Raw genomic sequence first — 23,538 nt, forward strand, 5'->3', positions numbered from 1 at the left:
CAGACACAGCTGTAGTTAAGGGAGGGACAAACTCAGGTTGTGAGACAGATGTAGGGAAGAGGTGGTAAATTTTGCAAGAATTGCTTTCTTGCAAGGCAAGAACAGAATTCAATCCAGAGTAAAGTCAGGCATCCAGAAAGAGCTCCAGGCTGGCCAGCCAGAAGGATTCCTCAAGCAGCCCCCAGTGCTGGATAGAAGGTCCGAAAATACTCAGTTTTAAGTATTGTTTCCTCCTGGCCGGAAGAGTAAGAGAAAATGGGAATCACACGCCTCCGCTGCAAGCCTTGGATGTAAGAACAGCTCCTCCTAACAAGAACGTTACGGTTCTTTTTCCACTACTTGAACTGTGACTGAAGTAAACTATTCTGGAAAGAAAATACAAAGCTGTTGCAGAAATAGCAGATGACTCAGATGTTTGGGTTAAACTTCTACGATACCTAGGCTTATATAAATTATCAGCATTTACTTTTGCCCTTACACACAATGCTCAGATTGTTTTTCTGATCTTTATTTGCATGATCACTTCAATGTATGAAGGAGAAGGACAGAACAGAATTAGAACTGGCAGATGCCACACCTAAGAAAAGTTAATTTTTTTTTTGTTTGTTGTGTTTTATCTGCACCAGCTATATCAATATTAATAAAAAGATGCATTTTTAAAATTATATTAAGAACATCCTAGACATAGATGTTCAGATTTCAAGTTACGCTGATACCAAAGTTAACACACGATCAGAGAAAACTTTCCAAGTTTCTCCTTTTCGTGAAATTACCCAGATTATTTCTTTTTAAACTTTAAAATCTTACCATACTTCTTAAGTATGGATTGCAGCTTCTGCAGTGAAAAAATAGATGCATACCTACTCAGCAGTCAGGAGAAAATGTTTCTATCGAGCACCTGAATACGCATGGCAGGAATACAGTTGCACTTAAACATCATCCACCATTTAATTAGGAAAGTAACTGAAAGAAACAGCCATGGTTTGTCTAACAGATGTAGAAGTCTGGTCTTCATGAATTTGGAAAGACTAACACTACCATTTCTACTAGCTCAAATTTGTGAAAATTAAAAATGACATCCAGATTTCATAATTGGGCAAGGCTGAGAAACAGCACGCTCACAACTGTCATTATTAATCAAACTGTCACTCTCTTTACACCTCTCTCCATTTCTGTCATTATATATGATTATATCCCTGATACTACAAACTGTTTCTGACTAGTGTATGTAACAGTCTAGCATGACAACTTTCCACAAGATTCCCTAAAATCACAGTAAAAATAGCTGCATTGCATTTGGTTTAGACAGTTAATAGCATAATGTATTATTCATTTGGGCTGTTATTCATATTTATAATAGAGTCATTGATTATTATAGCATATTTAAGAGGAGAAAATACTAGAAAGGTAGAAAAAAAAAAGCTTTCTTTCAAATATCCCCATTATAAGACTCTTTTTCCATTTTGTCAAATTCTAACCAGGTCAGCTGTAATTTTCTATGCTGAGCACTTTACTGATACAGAATTAGATTTGTGTGTGTTCACGCATGTTCCCATGCGAAAGAGAAGGGAAAAAATATTTTTCCCTTACAAAAGGTAATAATTCTGACACAAACATGCTCTAGCAGACCCACAATTTACATTATTGACTTATATTTTTAGTTTGGTAGGGAATATGCTGCTTGCATTAATAAATCCATAAAAATTAACCCTCTATAAACTTTACAGTTTTTCAGTTAACACAGCTCAGTTCAGTTTTGCAAGTGGAATTCCCTGAAGACTGTCAGCACTAGTCTGGCAAAGCAGAGAATGGTATTCCTGCGTTTCCAGTGCTTTTTACCTTTGATGTTCACCAGTCCACTTTCTGTGTTTTTTATAGGTTTCTGCATGGTACTAATAAAGCCTAATCACAACAGCAGTAAATAAGCTAAGAAATGAAGGGAAAGCCAATGAGGATTTCCACAGTCAAACCCAAATGGTAACCTATTACATAGAACTGAGGATGTGGCAGAATGCGGTGGGACCTTAGGCCGCTGACATTTACAAAAATATGACACACACTGCAAAAGCCTGACTTCATTAGGGGCTGATAAATTAAAGCACTTCATTTGCCACCACTAATTTCAAAGCTACTGAGGACTTAAAACTGAAGTTACACTACATACATACACACACTACCTACAAGAATTTCACCCATACCCTTCCTACATCAAGGAAGAGTGGCTGTCCTTGATAAGCAGCTTGTCTAAACTGCTATTGATATTCCTAACATTTATTAAATGGATTCTTTATTTGTTAAAACAGGCATCTAGTCTTTGAGGGTTACCTTTAATTAATACTTCTGAAATTTTATGCAACATTATTTCACATCATCCAGACAAAACCAAAATGTATTTCAGCAATTAAATTGTGATGCTGCATACCCGCTTTCTACAATTACTACTGAATGACGTATGTATACAGGGGCAGCAAGATCTCATAGATCTATGATTTAAAATGTGGCACTGAAGAGATTAAGGGTTAATATGCAACCGTAGGCCCTTTAGGTACGCTGATACTTATGCCTAGCCATGTATGCATGGCAATAAAGGCTGAAGTAACACTGGTAAGAGCACAGTGCTTGCTACTGAAAGGGACTAAGGAGCAGTGAAATACCATGTGCGAGAACAGGGAACAAGGCAACAAAAGCAGAGGCTTGAGAATGAGTTCTGAAGGGCCAAACAGATACAGAGTTAACAAATGTGTGCTGCATGCAAGAAAAGATTAAGTGAGTATAACAGATCTGTACATTAAGAATGAGGCTGGTAAAACCACAGTATGGATAAAACAGAGTCAATTTATATAATATCCCTTTAGGGAATGATTATGAAGATGTGGTTCTGAAGGCAAATGGAGACAGTATTACATATCATCAGGACTGAATATAAGCACATAGAAATCTTTGTGTTGTTAACTAGACTCACAGAAAGAACCAGGGTTTGGGTTATTCTGAAAGACTAATTTTCCAGGTGAGAGGGGAAAAAAAAAAAAGAAAAAGTAGTTAACAGTGATAATCCAGATATTTTTCAATGTTGTAGCCAACATATTCCTTTGTTTTCTGTTAGTCTGGCTTTGGTGAAGAGCAGTCTTAGGCTGGAAAATATTCTTGGGTGGAGCAATAGCAAGTTGCTTCAGACAAATAGGAAGAACAGTACACTTTGGATGTCAAAAAAAGTAGAGATGAATATTAAATATTTTTATTTTATTTTATTTTTTAAAATTGCTGTAGTAGAGGTAAGAATTGTTGAAAGTCAAGCTAGTTAAAATTTGGAAATTATATTGAAACAAATCGCAGTGGTCACACATTTGGAAGATGACCGTGAAAAGTTAAAGAAATCCTTTGCCTTTTTTCCATACAAGACTGATGAAACAGAAACTGAAGCATCTGTGTACTGAAATGGAAGTGTCCACACTAATGCAGAATCAAAATTCAGAAAAGAAGCATCAGGGTAACTGAGGACTGGATCACCTCCAGATCAGATTGCAAAGGAACTAATATGTGACATTGTAAATACATAAGCCAGGTTTTCTAATAATGTTGATTGACCTGGTCTGGTATTGCATGGCTAGAGAAGAGAAAACGCAGTAAACTGTATTTAATTAATGAACATATTAAGAAACTGCAAACTACATGGTCTGGCTTTAGCAAGATGTAATCTTCAAGGGAAAACAGATAGATTTAGGGGTAAGTTAGATATAATTTAAGAGGGTGAAACATTCCAAACTAATACTTTCCCCTAAAACCAAAAACCTTATATTGCTGTGACTTCAATAAATCTATTCAGTAAGGTTGAAAAAAATCATACCTGCAATGAATACATGAAATTAATTCTAGGATATCCCATATACCAACCAGATCCTTTTCACAGTCCTGCGCTTCCTGTTCCAAAATCAGGAGATTTTACTCAGACAAAAATAGAATCATTTGGCACTAAGTATTTTCCCTTAAATTTTCCCTGTATTAAAAATATTGACCCTTGAGGATGATGTCATAGTGACTAGGCCATTCTGTCACTATGCTTTCTAACGGATTGGGTATCCAACAGGAAGGTAGGAAATCTTTAAAAGGCCAAGCCACTGGAAGAGAGAGAGTCAACGGAAAAGAAATGAAGGTCAGACAAGAAAAAGAAGTTGAAGTTTCCTAAGATTTTAAAACAAGTCACAGATTCTCTGACAGTTTCTCTGTCATTAAAGAGGAAAGGTTTACTTAGAAATAATAGCTGGCTCCAAAACACACCTAGTGTTGTAAAAATAGAATATCTCCTTCCACTGGTTGCCCTATTTCTGAATTTTTTTAAAAACCAAAAGCAATTGTTCTGTATTGCTGTGACCTCAGAGGGTAGACTTCAGTCAAATCACGCTTCCCTGTGCGATTACTCGGAGCTCTCCACAAGTCTCATGCAATTAAAAGCATCAATACTGACACACATTAATGACAAAGAGTTAATGCAAGGGCTAATTGAGACCATCTCCCTTGCAGGCCATTTCACAACATTAATAACACAGAAAAGAGCCATTAATATGTAATTAAATTTCCAGGATGCATGGACTATCAAAACCAGGTAGCTGGAACCCTTCTTCACACTTTTTAACCTCTCATTACCTCTTAAGCCCAAAATAGCTACTGTGCCAGGCAAGACTGTGCTACTACCTTCCCCTACAAAAGCGAACTGGCACAGCACCAATTCTGCCAGCAACAAAAGCCAGCTCAGTGAAGCAAGTTGCATTTTCTAAGCTTTACCATCGGGGAGATAAGCAAATGACAGATTATTAACTAGATTTCTGGGGTACAGGTATGTAAATATTTTGCTAACAGCAGATAGCAATTACTCAGAATTTCAGGGTTCTGAGCAATTTATTCTAAAATATAACTATATTCCTCCCATTGAAACAAACTGATTTAATTAACAAAACAAAAAAATGCAATTTTAATTTGAATTTTTTCCCACACTGCATCAATTGAAAAGATTCAAAGTGAAAAAGGCTAGTCTGGGGTTGAGAGAGATGCTTCCACAATGTTTTAGGGAGAGCACTAAGAGGAAGGTCTTTGTGCGTAGAATTGTATTGCTGTTACATAAAAAGGAAATGAGATGTATGTTTTCCAATTTTGAGCACCCAACTCGAGCTACTGTTTCTGGAACAGTTAGCACTACCCAAATATCAGTCTGAGTATACCTCAGCATGAGTGCATGAGTGCACTTGCCATGAGGCACTTACAATGCTTTTGAAGAAACAGTAGACAATCGTACATACCAGCAGCCTCCAATAAGAATAAAGCTGAAGCGTTCTGTTGAGAAAAGGCATCCAATTTTTTTCTGAACCCACATATATACCCCTTATTCAACTATCTGTTCCCTTCACAGCTACAAACTTCTTGGGGTTTGGGGCTTTTATTAAACTTCAAATTTATTTGGGTTCTATGGCAATCTAAAATTAAGACATTTTAGCAATCTGGGGTAACACTTGATATGGCACACTTCCCAACTCCCCTGAGTCAGGGGCAGTCCCTTTGTGATTCAATTTAAGGCATAAATTTGAAGTTGGTTTCCAAGAAGAGTCTTAACCACAAATATTAGGTGGATCTGAATCTATCATTCATTTGAAGTGAATTTTCATTCATCTGGATGAACTATTCCAGAAGTTATACCAAAACTGACAAATCTCCAGTGGGAAAGGAGGAGGAAAGAAGTGGAAAAAAGTGCTGCTAACCTAGCATTTCAATGGGCTATTAATTTTCTAATGTAAAAAAAATATTTTGTTAAAGAATATTCAGCCTTTGAGTTTTGCATCTTTCTCAGTTGCAGATAAATGTTGAGAGTTTTGGTTCTGCAATATATATGAATTAGATTGCAAGAGTCTTCTACAAGCAACAATGACCAAAATATTTTTTTGTCACAATTTAATACAGAAAGAAAAAAAGCCCTAGGGCTCACGTCCTTAAACAACAACTGAATCAAGGAGATTTTTGTCAGGAATTTGTGAAACAAAATATTGTTTCATAATGGAGGTGCAACTGAACTAACCTACAGTATTACAAACATGTTTCAAAATCCGTTTTCAAGGGCTCAGCATCCATGTAAAATCATGTAGTGCATGTTATTTATCAAGGCTATTGTTTTAGAAACCTGAGATCATCTCCTTGATGCTCAGGGATATTGATTTACTGATACAGCGTTACAGAATTAAGTTTACTTGAATACTCTGCAGGAAGACTGCTCCATCTGCTTTCTAAAGTATCCTCTCATGTGACAATATAGTGAGAGGCAAATGTTTTCGGAGATGGGTTGCCCACCCCATGAAGATGATACTTGGGCAGACACAATTGCTTAAAAAGCTGCTGAAGAAAAAGGAAAGTATCAGACAGCTCCCTGTCTTCATGATTAGGCCAAAAAGTGATGGTCAATGCATGTTGATGAAACATTGCATTAGTCATCAGGAAAAAAAAAACCTAACTTCCTAACAACAAAAATAATGAACTTCAGGAATAGGTTGCCAGGGGCAACAGAGAAATCCATACCATTGTAGTATTCAGGGACAGTGCAGGGAAAACCAAAAATGACGTAGGTTTAGCTGCATTGTGGTATAGGAATGAAATAGACCCAATGCAGTGCCTTTTTGCTAAATTGTGATTTTAAAAATTTCCATCTTTTCACAAAATGGAGATTTTCTTTTTAACTTACCAGTTTCATAAGAAATAAATTCTTTCAGCATTTCAGTCAGCTTCAGCAATCATGAAATGTTCTCACCAGTTAATATTACAGCTTATTTATCTACAAACAAGAAGTCCTTTCTCTTTTTTACATGGCCCACTTCTGTTCTCCCTCAATGCCATTCCTCATGGCATTGTAAAGTAAGCAGAAACACAGATATCTACGCATAGCCAATGACAGCTGTGTACAGCCATCTTTTCCGCTGAAGCACTCATTCATACCATTTCTTTCATTGGTTCAAAAATCATAGGTTTTCATATGAATAACTCTATGGACATAACAGCTGCCATTAAAAAATACTGGTGCTACGGTAAGTTCAGACTCTTGAACTTAAATACATTTCTAACAGCTGCAAACTGAGTATTGACCAAAAAAATACAACTTCCGTAATGGTTTTGCACTCTGGAATTGTACTTTGTAAATCAATGATTTCTGTATCTAGCAGATCATCACTGGAGTAGGTTTGCCCTGAGCAGTCAAGGTCAAAGTTTCTCTCAAGTTTATATTACTTTCCAGAACTCAAACTCCATTACTTCAACCTCAAAATAATGCTTGTGAGGGGAGATATAGCAGGACCAACACCTGGAACTTGTTACTGGAGTTTAAAATAATTTTTTCAGCACCTAGATTGAAATGCAAAATTTTGACTTAAGTGTAACGTCAGCAGGAGCCTTAACTGCAACTAAACACAAAAGTGTATGCCTTTGGAAGAAAAAGGCAAAATAAATAAAAAAAAAGCTTTATTCTCTCCTTGTTTGCAGCTAAAGACAGAGAGGTGTGAAGGGATGAAATTGAGAATCAATAACAACTTGGATGAGGAAGAGTAAAAAATAAGTACCTGGCTTACATTGCTTCAGAAGAACTCAGGAAAACCACTGGTTCTTGGAATGTGCCCAGCTACGCAAAAAATAAAACTTAACAGTCCAAAATGTGATTCTACAATCAAGTGATTTTATTGCATTCAACAACAAGTTGATGTAAAGGACCGGCTCTGACCTCATTCCATTTGTATATTCAGCGACTGCTTTGCACATGGAAAAGAAATAAAATCACGGCAGCCATATTCAGAGTAAAAGTATGTTCTTTTTTCTGGATGCCCTTTTGTAGTCTTGTGCTTGCCTGAACTGGTTTTGAATACTGCAATGATACAGATGTCACAGTTTTCCCAGGCACCCTGGGCTTTACGGCAGCTACAGACAGATGCGCTTGAACTACAAGTTTTTGTACACTACCCTGCCAACTTCTGACTTACAATTTAATTTAATTCTTGACCTGGTCACTATCTCTGGAACAAAGACTTCCAATTATTTTGCCAATTGGTATCCTAAAGACTATTCTGACATACTCAGATCCTCACTATCAGCTCCCAAGAAGGATGTCAACTAACCTCTCCAGAAAATATCATTCCTGTCATCAGCTAGTGCTTTTACAAAAAATCATGGTACCACTAAAAAAAATAAACAGACACCTGAGAGGGTCTTACTCATACAACTCTTGTAATATCAAGCTGTACAAGTGTAATTGGAACTAGAATTTAGTCCATGTTGCTACTCTGATACAAACATTCATTGCCAAAACAACAGCAGCAATCCTCGCAGCCAAACTGGGTCTATTCTTCCTTAACTTCTCACATTGGGTCAAATTTCATTGGAGAATAGAATTTGCAAAGAACTAATACGGTATCCTCTCTCAGGAATTTAAAGGACAAGGCTATAGAAAGAAAGATTTCAAGCAAATCTTCCCACTTTTAAAACATTTTTCAAGTTCATTTTGATATTAATATTCATGTCTTGTTGATAGGAATATGAGTTGGCAATACAGAGACATTCCTATCAATGTGAAAGGTAGAATGAACTGTACTACAGAATAATCTACTAAGTCTGTGGTTCTCTCGGCATGCATGAATGTCAATTACAGTCACTTTAATTGCTCCAAAAAAGACAACAATTGATTATACCCACCTGCTTCATTTCTTCCCCATCAGTAAACGTCTGGGTAAGCAGCCAACTCCGGATTACACAAACATCGGTTATGTGGGCAGAAGCATACATGTATGTGTTATTGTTTTGCCAGGTGATGCTGGCAACAATAACAAATGAGTTCAATTAACTAAAGATCTCTGCAAAACATGCAGCTCAGGTTCACATCTGCAGACAGGGTTCACATGGTTAATAAGCATCCTCTATGAAATTCCAAGTACACAGAAGGAAAACAACTAGCATGAAAGAAGTTGGACCAATTTTAATAAAGGAATTATTAAAGTTCAGGAGAATGCTATTACAAAATATTAGTCTACATCAGCGGATTATTAATCCAAGTTTACTTTTGTAACCAAGGACGATCATCCTTCTATTACCCTGTTGTTCCTCAGCCTGTTTGTGGTTAGACGTCAGCAGCCCAGACTCCCAGATACCTTCAGACCTCACTCCAGACACATCTGGACATCTCTATGCACTCCCACCCTACCATAGAGGATACCCAGCTTCAGCCACCGCTATCTGTCACTTCAGAAAAACGTGTTTAATTATTTTGTGGTGCCCTCTGTCATTCATACCTGTCCCTACATTGCCTCTCCCCATGGAGTCTTCCCAGCACCACAGGATCTTAAGGGACAACACCACATATGGAGTCTGAAGCCTAGTCCTTGTTACAGCAGATGTACTCCATTGCACAAAGTCCTTTTCTTCTTCAACCCAACCATTTTTCAGTTGAGGTCTATTACACAGCTAATCTTGAATTTGAATGCAATTCTGTTTGACATCTAAGAGACCTGGATGAACCCTGGGTAGACGACTTACACATAGTTGATTATCCCTGATGATGCACTTCATGTTCAATACTCAATGGTACCAAAGACCTATTTCTCCTGATGAATTTATGTCAACAGGGAGTTCTGATTAAACACTTTTGTGGATATTCTTTATGCTGTTCATTCACAGGCTGAAGGAGAAAGCTCCTCATACAGTATGATTTTGTCTGCAATCGGCCTAAGGAAACATTTACTAGGCTCTTGAATATGGGTGCTGTTCTGCTTCGTTATGAATTATGATGCTGGTAAATCCCTAAATACCTTTAACAAAGTCAGAATTATATATATAATTAAATCAAACATTAAAAGATCTGAAGACCTCATATCTCGTTCTCACAGGACCGTCTCTATCCAATAACACCAGAATAAAAGAAAACACCATTCTGTAGTCTGCAGAAGGAAAACACAGGCAGAACACCTAATGGATATTTAACTGGTGCAAGCATTCGCGGTACCTGTGAAACTATCATACATTCAGTTTTCTAATCAAGAATGCACGCACATTTTAGCTCTTCCACCTTTATGCTGTTATTTCTTTCCCTAGTTTTCTTTGGGAATTATATGCCAATTAAACAGGATTGAGACCATCCACTCACATTCACACTGCAGGAATATAAAATATGAAACACCACCCTTTTTAGATGCAGATAAATTTGACAAATATTCAGAGCATCTGAACATAGCTGGATGCACAGGTAGCAGCACTTTTGATTTCCTTGAGATCCTGCTACAAATGTTTTAATAAAGAGCCTTCGAAAGCCCGCAAAAGCCTGCCAGACTTACACTTTGATAGAGGCTAAGAACTAGTTAGCAAACAGTGGGAACCTAAGGACTTCTTCCTCTTCCCCAGTGACACTAAAGTATTTAGCAGTAATCACCAACTTCTGTGAAGCTGCCCTGTACTAGTTTCCTAAAAAAATATTTGTATAAACAGACATATACATACAAGGGGAGTGTGTGGGGAAATGACTAAACTGTACTTTGGAGACTCAGGGTGATTAGAAACTAGCAGTGTTTCCCCAGAGAAATTTCTTCCATTTAGTGCAATGCTACCCACTCCAACAGCTTGCGCTTTCCTCTTGAGATTTATTTTGGGAATCCCCAGGAAGGGTCCTATCTCTGGCACTGATTTTTGATCTGCAGAGACACATCAGAGTATGATAAACCAGAGGCTCAGAAATTATCCCAACTTTCCTTTCTGTTAAGAGTAACCAAGAAATATCTCCCTCCCCGACAATCTTGTCCACAATTTTGAGCTTCCCAATATCTTTTTCTATTTTTTTCCTTTGATGCCAGAATTACCACCCTTGCCCCTGGTTTCCCACTCTCAGATAAACAGCCTATAAAATTGCTGCAGGAAACCAAGTGGCTGCTTTTCACACAGCCACAAGACAGACACCCTTTACTGAACGTATTCTGTATACAGCATCCATGCCAGCCTCCAAGAGAGAGAGATGATAATGCAATCGCCGAAATGCTGAGAAGTTCCTCTGAGCATAGACTGAAAAGAGGGCAGGAGTGGGAAGGCTCTAAAATCAGAGAGTGCATCACATATTAAAAAGTAACTTTTCGGCAGCGCATTGCGAGGCTGAGCACCAGGCAGGGAAGGGGAGCACGCAGCCACATGGTATATTCCTGCCTCTGCCTCTCTCCTCTCTCTTTTGGTCCTTCTCTCTGGCTTTCTCTCCCACCTCCTCTCCCCAGCACTGCCTTCCCCTCTCCCCCTGCCGCAGGCTGCAGAATGGGACACGCTTGTTCCCCAGCCAGCCGGCAGCTGTCACACAGCGGAGGCAGCCAGCAGCCGGTGCAAAGAGTGAGCCTACTCTGTCATTTAGGATGACTCACTGGAATCTGGCATTAATTTCTCTTTTTCTGGTAGTGGACGGAGAACAACCAAAAAGCTACACTGGACTAGACCAAGGTAAGAGATTTAAAAGTCTTTTTTACGCTAAAGCCGCCTGGCGCTTTGAGGGTGCCAAGCTGTGTACAAAAGCTGGCACTGGAACTAATTCGGGGGGTGTCTGAACACCTGGCATTACATGCCACCAGTGTGCCTTTCTGGTGTTAACCCTGTGCGTGCCACCCAGCTACGCCCAGGGGGAGAGCGGCAGGTCAAAATACAGCCTAGTGACTGCATTTTCTTCCCTTAATGCAACTTTTACAGCAGCACTACCACCTGCTCCTGTGAATGCAAGAAGCTTCTCAATATTGCTAAATGATCAGGCATGCTTTTGTGTTCTGCCACTGGGAATATAGCGTATCAGGCATCTGTCATGGACCCTGCGTGGATTCATTCCCACAGCAGTTGTTTCATCACTTTAATGAGTTGAAATTCCACAGTCCACAGAAACGCTTCCCTGTCATTTCCTCTCCCTCTGAGCGATTCTTGTAGGATCATATAGATATGATCCATTTTCAGGCTTTTCAAAAAGTAGTGCTCACTGAAACCACCAGTACAAGTCTGCTGAAGCACAGACAGTGCTGCACTACATATTCTGCTTGCATTCCTCTCTGTGGTTTTTCTGCTGTGAATCAAAAAATCAGCGTTGCAGGAGGGTTTTTGCAAGGACAGTACATGGTTCTGGCACAGCAATTTAAAGTGAACAGAGAAGCTTCTTCTCCCAATTCTGAAATCCTGGCAAAATTCCCTTCTTCTGTTTTCTGAGGAGGTACAGTATTTCAAGCAGAGTTATCTAAGCAGGTTTCTGCTGGGGCCGATTAACAGCTTTTAGTTGTGATTTTAATGACAAGATTTCACTGAATGTCTACAGCTACATTTCTGTCAATCCAATGCTTTTTACCAAATGGCTTACTTCAGAAGGTGACACCTTTAAAATTAACCCACCATCATGCTTTTCTGAATCTATAAACAGAGTATCAGACTAGCTACTGCACATTGCAGAATTGCACAATCTTACCTTTGGAACATTATTGGTCTAACTGCAGTGAGGATATTTGGTTTGGTTTACATGTTCTCTGTACAGTGGAAAGTGTTGCAATTTTAACTGGATGTTTCATATACATTATACAGTATTTTTCTGCAATATCTTACACATTCTATTTGTTCAGACCTCCTGTGTACTGGCAATTGGTTTATTAAGAGGTGACTTTTAAACCCACGAAGTACTGCCCTGACATTATTGCTATGAAAAGGAATCTCTACTGAAAGACGATGAGAGGTCCCACATTGATCATATCTATGGAGATGACCAAACAGGTATCAGCAGTTAACACTGAACACTATTCAGCTTCCAGGCAGCCACCAAGACCCACAGTCTGTTGACCCAGCGTCAATATTTTTGGAACGAACTCAAAAGATGGCAATAATAAACACTCCCCTTAGTTACTGCCCCTCCGTGCAATCTTTTAGATAGATTAGGGGAAAACAGATTCTTGTTTCAGAGAATGTAAAGGACTTTGGTACGGGTCTTCGGGTCTACGGGTCTTCAGGAAGAGGTAGGACAACAGCTTGACGTGTCAGCATGGATTCTACCTCATTTTCCACCACAAGACAGTACATTTTTCCACTTGATAAAAGTGGAAAGCATTTACCAGCATTATGCTTTAAGATTATTTCTAATCATTTGGACAATTGCAGAGACTTCAGTACATTTAAAAAAAAAAATTACCTTTTTTTCTTGACATTTAGATACGATACCTGACTGCGATCGTATCAGATTATTTTCAGGAAAGTAACTCTGAAGTGCAATTCAGACAACAGATCATTGTGATTCTGTCTTTAAGCACTTGATAATATTCATGTTACTTATTTTTAAATTAGTAGCTATTTATTGTATGCAAGCTCTTAGTCACTTGCTACTGTAGCACATGTAGGGTCTGAACAGCTATTTTTAAGCCTGTCTGGCTAATGTCTAGAATACAAAATTATCCTGTTCACAATTTGGGTTTTTCTGTTTTATTTTCCTCTCTTCAGAGATAACAGTATATTACAGTTTTCATCAGTAGGCTCTTTTCAGGTGGAATCTTGGTCCATTTAAATGCAGACAATCTACTGTGATAACAGTTTATTGTAACTTGGCAACCAGAGCTAAAAAAAAAAAAAAAAAAAAAATCAAGTTACATCCATCACGCATGCAAACCTCGTATTGTGCTGCCCCGTACTCAGCAAATTAAACCCTTGAGATAAATGACATTCTAAACTTGTGGACCAGTCAGTTTAATATCATTAGCTGGGCTCGCCGGTTGTCCTAATTACAGAAGTCAAAGAAGGCAGGAAGCAGCTGCAAAGTCAGCACACGTCCAAGGAGCAGTTTGTAAAGCAGAAACACATGCTTTAATTTAAGGCTTCTTTGTTGCAACATGAATCACTAAGGAAAAGTATGGCACTTAATATCCCTGTCAAAAAAGTGGTCTGGCTACAGTCCAAGTGATAAGACTTATATGAGTTGAATGGGATTATTGCTGGCCTTTCTGTGAAGCTTTATTTCTGGTGTAATACTTTCACTAAAATAAACAAATAAGCACTTTCAATGCTCTTTAGCTCTTGGGTCACTCATTTACCGGTGAGCTGGGAGGACAGCACTAGTGCAGTACCAGCTACTGTCCTACCTATATTATTCCAAAGAGAGAATCCACTATCAATGTAACTACATGTTCAAGGGGCGTAAGATACATGGCTGCTACACTGGAATCAGTAGCAAACATCCCTAAGACACAGAGATGCTCAAATCTGGAGCTCTGATTGAGCCTAAAAAAGATTAAGCCAGGCACAAGAGCTAAGTGGAGTCAGGCAGTTGCTTTGGCAGGTGGTCGGGTATGCCCTCAACTCTGAGTTTCACATCCCTCTTGGCAGTTCACCTCTACAAACTGAAGTCAGGAGAGGCAGAAGTTTTGCTGTCGTTAGTTAAGTGGATTTAGTCTTATAACTGATTTCATTCAGAAAAGATGAAGGTTCAGCCAAGTTCTTCAGCTCAAAAAATCAACTTAAATAGAAGGTGCTTCACATCAGTTCTCACTTATTTCTGTAGATTTCATTTGAAAGATGAAGAGCTCTAAATAAGTCAACAAGGTTTTATACCTCAGGAACATACCAGCTCTTGATAACAACCTCTAGAAAGGTATTAAATTCATCCCAGCTTCTTGATAAACTGCACTCTCCTGCACACAGACATGCAAAGATGGGTAAAACTTCATTCTCCATTGCAACAAGCCCACTTAACCACTGTCATGGTTCATTATTAATGTCACTAACTAAGGCAGCTGTAGCTCTATTCATTGCACACTGAACAAAGTCAAGATTACCTCCTCCTCATCGCATAGTATCTACAGGTAACATTTTCAACAGTTTTATTAATCATCAATAAAATGTTATTTTAAGTTGAACTGTACACAGGCGCTAGTTTTAGAACAGGAGACATTTCCCACACTTGCTATATTGCTTTCCAGAAACTTCTGGTAATACATTCCCACCAATTATGATCGAATCTAATCTTAGCCTATTGAGGATGTTCATGGGGATGAAAGTAAGGCATGCGTGCTATGCAAAACAAGCATCCAACCCTTATGATTAGACATTACCTTTTGATGAAATAATTTTTCTTTCCTCAGAGTAAAGAAGTCTTGGTTTCAAACATCCTGTAAATTAGGCATGAACGAATCTGTTGGAGAGGTACTGTTGCTTTCTTTGCCTTCAACTTTGGTATTCCTTAACAAATTTGACCAGACTTTTGTAGCATTTTCAGTCCAATAGAATTTGAACTGTTGATAACCAACATCAGTGAAGCGTACAACCAACTGAAACATAAGGGAGTATGTAAGAAACGTGTAGCGTATCTCAGAATACCTGTATGAAGGTAGTGTCAGAACCTACTATAAATACAAGGTATTATATCCACTTCAATCACAAACAAGTTTTAACAGACTCTTCTTTGAAATAATGTCAGCAGTTTTCAATTTCTATTTATTTATTTTGTTAGGACTAATTCCTTTTCCATTAAAATCTGTATTATTTCTTTATTTATTCCAAGCAGTGATTTGTATTTTCTCCCAGATAAAACACAGATGGTGCTGTTTCCAAGGCACCATTTTAGTTCTGTCTTGCTCAAGCAAAATAAAAACAACATTGTGTTCACAACAAAGTAGCTTTTTCCATACTTTTAGGCTTTGTCATATAATTTGGACTTGTGAAAACTAATGTCTTTCAATAAACGAAACAAAAGAAAAATACTTTTTTTCTTCTCCTTCATTTCATTAACATGTGAAAAGTCCTTTCATTCATTATCAGCTTGCTCGTTTGTTTTCCTTTGATTGTAATTCAAATTTCCAAAAGGATGAGGAAACTAAGTATGTCAGGCATGCAGCCTCTTAAGTTTCTGAGGCAATTTCATTATTGAGTTATTGGTTAGTTTGGGAATGTTGCCTTAAAGACAATCTGTGTGAATAAACTAACAACAGTTCAAAGGGAAACCCTTCTGAGAGCAAAGGGTACATTCTCTAGAGCATTCCAGTGGATGACATATCTGAAATTGATCTTGGCTATACTCAACAAGCTCTATGAAGCTTTTCCTTCCTATTTCTCCTTGTGTCTTTGCCAACCTTGCCATGTTAACAGTGTGTGTTTGAGAAAAATGTTCTTATTCCTGAGGGCACCAGCAATGTTGGGTAACGTTTAGCGAAGCATCTATCATCCAAGTGATTTTTAGGTTACATAGAGTACAATACCATGATCTGGGTGAAGCAACCAGAATAAAAAGCCATCCAAGAGTAGGTTTTACTAACAAAATTACTGAGATTGTTGATTTCTAAGGAAGCTCGGAGCCTGTAGACACACACTACTCAAAACCATATAGCAAAGGAAGAATTTGCATGCTGCAGAGATACTGGAATTTTACAGGACAAGACCAATGCATCAAGACGTACAAGGGCACAAACAAAGTGTGTGCTGGGGACAGCAAATGAAATACATAACTCTGTTACAGACTTCTTTCCATCTTTTACAATGAAAAAACTGGTTTTTTTTTTTTCTGGATCCTAAACATTATAAGTCCTCTCATGAAATTTAAAAAGATAACCCACTCAAAAACCTGCGTGCTGTGTGTAGATAAATGTGCATGTATGACACCATAACAGCTCCAGATGCCAAAGAAGCAAAAAAACACCCCCAAAACAGAAATAACAGCTGCAACTTCACAAATCACATCTGATTATCTTTGAGGCAAGGTTGTAGGCAGAAATAATAAATTTAAGTAGGCATCCTCATGTAAGTAGGAAAGAACATGGAAGCTTTGAGCAGACTAGCCTTTCTTCAGTTCTGAAAGCACCTACAAACTCTGCCTTGCTTACAACCACATCCTCACAACTTTACCATCACCACTATATCATTTCTACTATACTGAATGTATAGTAAACTAGAAATTATCCCATAAAACTCCAGGACACAGTTCAGGCTATAAAACACATAAGACCCTGCCACGCCAGGACACAGTTCAGGCTTCCATCTTGGGGACACCACTAGAGTGGTGTGTAGAAGAGCAATGCCATATCCTCCCAGGAGGCACTAAGAACCGTGCATACCCCATTTACTGGCCTTGGAGGCCAGGGCAGAACAGAACTAGGAACTGACAAAAATACTAGGCTAAAAAAAAAAAACAAACCAAACAAAAAACCAAAAAACCGATGACCTCTATGTTACCCAGGAACTGCAGAAAGCATCTCCTACGTTATAGTTGTTAACTTCATTATAGCTGGTAGCTGATTTGAAAGGAAGCGAAACAATACAGAAAGCTTTGCACTACTAAGAAAGTAAAATAATTTTACAGCTAGTCTCTTCACCAGGGAAATGGAAGAAAGAGTTAATTAAAACTGTTATCTGTGGTCTGAAATATTAACCTGACAGTTGTGTTTATCTTTTGTGAAACAGCTTTAATGATGCTATTTATGCCTTTACATTTTTCTCATTGTTTTCCTCACTGTCCTCTGTTGCCACTAGTATTATTACACTTTCAGTATCAGTGATAAAACAATTACTGAGCCTTTCTGCTGTTTAATGGGTTTGAAACCTCAGGAGTTGAAAATAATTAAGTTGGATATTTGTGCTTGCAATGAAGTTTGATATTTGATGGAAAAAGAAAAAAAAAAACCTAACAGAAAGATCCATAAATATTTCAGCCAAATGGGACCACTGAATAATTGAGTCTTACTGCCAGCATACCACAGGAACCCTGTAATTTCATCCAATTTTACCTGCGTCAAGCCTAATATCTTGTATAGATAAGTTCATTGTTATAAAAATAATTTCAGATCTTGAAAATGATAATACAGGCTGCAAGTGCAGGACCTTACAACTGCTGATCATGACAGAATGGGATCATTCCCTTCTGCTCCCTGCACATAACTCAAAGCAGCTAACCTAAAGCCTTGCAACACATTCACACTGTCTAAGCATGGCAATTTAATCTCAAAATGCATTTCTCACAGAAAGCTGAGAGAAACTTAAAAAAGAAAAAGTGATTAGAGAACATGAGCTAGAATTCAACACAGATGACAGGCACTTCTACCACTTGCTATTAAAAAACCCCACATTATTAATAATTCGAGAAGTCTCAGGAGACTTGCAACAACATTACTTTATTACTTTTTTTTTTTTCCATGCCTGAATAATGTGCTTTTCCTTTAGCGTATTGTTCCTAGATACCATAACGGGGAAAGAGGAGAAACTGCTAGGTTTAATATTAATCAAAAGTTTATCAGCGCTGTACCTCAAAAAGTAAATGTAAATGTTTACTCTCTGTGCACTGCCTTGCAAAGGGAGTGTATAAAGATCTCTAGAGCTAAATGCATACATACCATAAAGGATTCAAAAAAATGAAAGGACACTTTTATGCAGTGGGAGAGATCAGGACCAGGAGAGACTAATATCCCTGTGAAGCATTATGGTAGGATTAAGTGACAGAGAAAACTCCTCAGTTCCCTCAGCCATTCTGTGCGCTCCCTACTGCCTCCTGAAAAAAATCTGTTTGCAGCATTGCTTCTGCTAATGAATAAAACGAAGACAGCTCAGGGAGAAAGGGAGAGAGAGAGCCCATTGGAAAATCAAGGAAAGAAATGGGGCTGGGGCGGGGGGGGAGGAAGAGAGAGAGGGAGAGAAAAAGTATTTGCTCCCCACCTTTACTCTCAACATTTCCCACATTTATAATGGATTTAGGGAAGAATCAGTAAAGAAATAAGGATTAAGATACAAATGAATACAAAAGAATACCAAACCAAATCCAAATACAAATGGAACAAAATAAAGTGGCAAATAGAATACATAGGTGATGTTACAGAAGTCATCTCCCCAAAACCCAGGATTGTCCTATGGTCAATATTGTGGGTGGGAACCAAAACATAAGTTTTTAGATCCAGACCTTCTGACAAGGGCATCTGCACCTTCAGCTCACAATCCTTGTGCAATGGAAGCAGGGATAATGCCTGCTGGGGGTGGGGTGGGCATGGGGGCTGGTGGTGTTGGAGAACAGATACCATAGCAAAAGATGGTTGTCACCATGACATTAGTTTATAGTACATTACAAAATCAATTCAACATCTTGTCAATCATCATTCTGAAGCGCTGCAGGACAAATGAATTTCCTCTGTGGCAGCAGGATAGGGAACATGAATTCTGATCCTTCTGTTGGTCAGTTCAGTATCCATAGATTGTCAAGACAGCAGAATCCATACTGTCTTTTATTCTTCTATTGCCAGTATATAAGGGTGGGCATCCAGAAGGAGCATAGTCGTGTAGATGGAGGTGGTATGGGGCGGTGGATTTTGTGGTGCAGAAAAGAAAAAAAAAGACCTAGGTACAACCACCGAAATAAAAAGAACACAGTGCGAACATCTCCTTAAAAATACTGAAATAGTAGAGATCTGCAGTCTGCTGAAGCAAGAAATAATGAAGGGAAGAAAAGTGAGTGCCAGTATAACATTAGTATAAAAACTGAAAGCTGTAGAACTACGTAGGGATTTGATTTTCACCTGTTGTGACTCAGAGCCATGCTAAATCATCACAACCTTTCTTCACTGAACGTCTTGGATATGCCAGAGCCAAGCTTTCTACACCAGTTAACCTGCTGGGACTGTGAAAGTCTGTGATATTAACTAAGCATTTTAAGAAAGGAAAACCAGAAGAAAAACCAATATAAAACCAACCCAATATATAGTATTTAATCTATCATCAATCTATAGTTGCTAAATAACAGCATTGTTTTTTATCCTCAGATCTGTAGTGTTAACTAACAGTAACAAATATCCCATTCATATACTACTTTTTGATATGTTTTGACAGCCAGAAAATTGTTCTTCTGCCTGAATTTAGGAAACAATTTATTTTCTGAGGTGAAAATGTAAATACAACAAGACACAACAGAAATAGCCCAGTCCTTCTCTGGTAAATACAACAATTAGTGGTACATACATTCAGCCCTCATTCAGAAACTGATAATCACACACATTTCTGAGAGCGCTAAGCTGCTATTGTTACTAAAAAAAGTTACTACTAACTGTTACCACAGCACATGTGGGACATGCACAGAAGAATAAACCAACGTTTTCAAACTGCAGATGGTATGATAATTGTCCCAGGGTGGGGGTGGAGGAAGAAGTGAGGAAACAAAGTTTAAGGTCCCCCCTCTGAAATGCAGACCAATGTGCTGTAAGTGGTATCTCAGCCTTCTGCAGTCAGTCTTGTGTAATTATATTTCATGTAAATACAGTGCTTTCATCACCCACCCCTTGTTTCTGATCATTGCTCAGGGTCTGACTCAAAATTGCCGGCTCTTACATACACGTCTGTGAATATATGTAATCAAATGTCTCCAATAAACCAGGCAGCAGCTGACTCCAGGGTTTTGAAGGTCAATAATTTCTTTTTAAAAATCAATATATTTGTAACTAGCTAGTAAAAGCTTCCAGCCTAAAAATGTGCTTAAATGGGCAATCCAACAGAGCTTTTTTCCAAGCCACATGAATTTTAACAAAGCTCACACTTGTCAGTTTTCAAATTGTCAGAACGCCTTTTATAAGGGATGGGGAATTCTGAAGATTAATTCTGCTCCTTTCCAGGAGCGGAGCAGACCACACCACTTCATCATCCCCTATTCACAGCTTATCACAGACAATGGATACTATTCAACAGCGACAACTCAGGTACATTAAAACAGGAAAAGCGTGTAAGCAATAGCCGAACAATGGCATTCCTTTGCTGTGTCAAAGGGAAGCAGGCATGGTGGCGTGCTTAGCCTCCCTGAAAGGAGCACTTACGTTCTTTCAGCTCACTCTGTTCTCCAGCTGTTGCTCTGAGAATCATCACTGTTTTAAGAAAAGAGGGGATTGTCTGTGATCCAAGAAAAATGGTTGAAGATAACCCCCCCTCCAATTTGTATAAATGTTTGTGCAATAAATAATGATGTGAGTGAATAAAATCACTTGCCTTTCCTAGAAACCATTTGTTTAGTTTGGTATGATGTATTTAATTTATTATTTACAGGCCTAAACTGTCACATCATAATGAGAGATACTCCAGCAGGCTTGAATACTAGGCATTCAAAATAAGCATGACTGGGAAATGTATTTGACTGAAAGAAATTTGGATAATTTGATTTCCCATTGTTCCCCATACCCTCACTGTGACCACAAGTGACAATAAACCACGATAATCGCTGCCTAAACGAAACCTTAAAGGAAAGGTTACAGCAGGGTACATCTCATGCAAGCAAGAAGAGCCTACGTGAAAATAACTGTACGTGTTGCCTTTCGTTAAGGTTTTTGGACTCCAAGGCAAGCCTCAGATACTCCTTTGCAAGATGGGCTTGGAGAAAATAGGCTAGGGAGTAATACAGGCCCCACAGGAACTCAGTTTCCTAAAATTAGGTCAGCTCTGGTATAAAATTAGATTCAATGTTCTGCTGACCAAACCAAAAAGAGGAGGAGTGATTTTTAATCAAGAATTCTTGAGAGTAATGATATATCTTGCTGGAAGTCATCAAGTATGGGCCACAAACTTGCACAGTGGTTAGCTCCTTCCTCTTGCCAACATCTGCTAACACTCATTTTATGCCTGAGCACAAATGAGAACTTATAAATTAACTACGTGGGCCAAATTGTTTAAAGTCAAAACATGCAGTACAATTTAGACAAATGATTACACTCCATACTTAAAGAGCATTCATATAAGACTTAGTTATCTACTTAATTTTCAATTGGGGCGGGGGGAGGGGGGGCGGAAGAAAAAAGGAAAAAAGAACAACACGCAAAGCTAAAACCTCCTTCAATTCAAATCACCCAAGCATTTGAAACATGTTGGTGAAGTGGAGATTGTAATTATGAAAAAGTATGATGTAGCAACCTTGGAACATAATAAACAATGATCTTGAACAATAATTTTCTAAAATCAGTTCCAACCATCTACTGTCTTACAATGCAGTATCTCTGAGACTCGGAAACTAAACTCTGGGGAGAATCAGCCGTTGCTTTCTAGTAATGAACGAACTGACCTTGACATAAAGTATCATCTGAGCAAAAGGACTAGACTGGAGCAATAAGAAAGGCGGCTCCATAAAAAACAACACTACCTTACTACCTTCTCAGTATTGCAGTACCATTTCAAAATATTTTTTTATAAGCTTGCTTGAACAACAGTAAATATTCTGAATTGTGGTAAACTATAACTATATACCTCTATCCACCCCACTGTTCACACTAAGGTGACGCACTAAGGTCACATCCCCTGTGGATCCCTCTCCAGAGGGCTGGATGTATGGACTGACTAAGGGAGATCCTGCTGACTCCAGTCAGCATATGCAGCAATTCAGAAGGATATCCAGAGAAGCATCTACTGCACTAGCAGTCCAGGAAAGCCCTTTTGGGGATTGCAGCAATGTGTAAGGATGTTGGAAACTGACAAGAAGGTTATAAAAGAGATTTTGACGACTCTGTGACAGAATTTCGCTGTGTACCCGGGGAATACGCCAATTAAATGCAACTTGGTTGGTTTGCAATCATAGTTACTCCAGAAGCTCAGCATGAAACAATCCAGCCTAAGCCAATCACAGACCTGGACAAAAAAATTGTCCCATTCCTTCACCATCACATTATAGTAACAGAAAGCCCTATTCAGTATAAGTCTACAAACTATCTTCCCCAGGCCATCCAACATTGATACAGGTTCATGGTTAATAAACGAGATTTTGGGAAATAAGGTCCTGGGCTACTGGCCTGGAGCAACCTGGGATGGAGGATTTTTAATACTACGGTGAAGACTGTTTACCTAGAGCTGAAAATTGCAAGGAGTACTACTCCCGCATTCCGCAGAGCTTGTACAGCACATCAGAAGAAGGTTTATGAACAGCAGTGTGGGAAGCACTAATGAGATACCAAACAACAGTGCTTTGAAGACATCTGCCTTTTTGCAACTAAAGACACACGTAACTTCTTTTCATATGACCACTGACTAGGAACTTTGTTCCAAGCTAGGTCTCTACTGGGGTGCAGTGTTATGCATGAACTCATCTAAGCCCATCCTGCCACAGCTTTTGAGGTTTTACCACTGAACTTAAAATCTAAATGAAGAAACACATTACTTTCCTTAGGGTTCTCCAGGGGTGGTACAATGGGCACTTGCAATGCTGATGCCTTTAAGCTATCATCACAACAAACTTCTTGTGCAGGCTTGTACCCTGCTGCGCTCCAAACAGCATCTGTGAAACCAGAAGCAAGCATTTACTTATAGAGGGGACTCTGAGTGACAACGGACACCATAACCAATCCATACAATGAAGCAGCACTCCCAGGAACTGCATCATATGTATGTGCATTTATTGCACATGTGGCCGTCTTAATGAGTAATGAATTGCTAATATGCATGCTGTTTTGTGACAAGCTGCTGTGAAGCATATTGTTCTCGTATGTGCTGGGGATCTGAAGTGCCAGTTGTGCTTATTTTCTAAAACTTCTTGGATGAAGAACTTGCCAATCTGCATGTGGT

The 23,538-nt window shown here is 38.7% G+C and overlaps 1 protein-coding gene across 2 annotated transcripts in view; it reads left to right on the top strand.

The window, feature by feature from the left end:
- The first annotated feature begins 11,358 nt into the window (after positions 1–11,358).
- The window catches only part of RASGEF1A (RasGEF domain family member 1A), a 170,687-nt gene continuing 158,507 nt past the window's right edge, over positions 11,359–23,538 (top strand). Inside the window, exon 1 of one of the 2 annotated variants that reach the window (XM_054204815.1) lies at positions 11,359–11,478. The gene's annotated coding sequence lies outside the window, so the exon portion shown is untranslated. The remainder of the gene's footprint in view (positions 11,479–23,538) is intronic. The other variant, XM_054204812.1, reaches the window with a different exon arrangement.

The sequence above is a fragment of the Rissa tridactyla genome, chromosome 6 (genome assembly GCF_028500815.1).
Source record: "Rissa tridactyla isolate bRisTri1 chromosome 6, bRisTri1.patW.cur.20221130, whole genome shotgun sequence".
Lineage (NCBI taxonomy): Eukaryota > Metazoa > Chordata > Aves > Charadriiformes > Laridae > Rissa > Rissa tridactyla.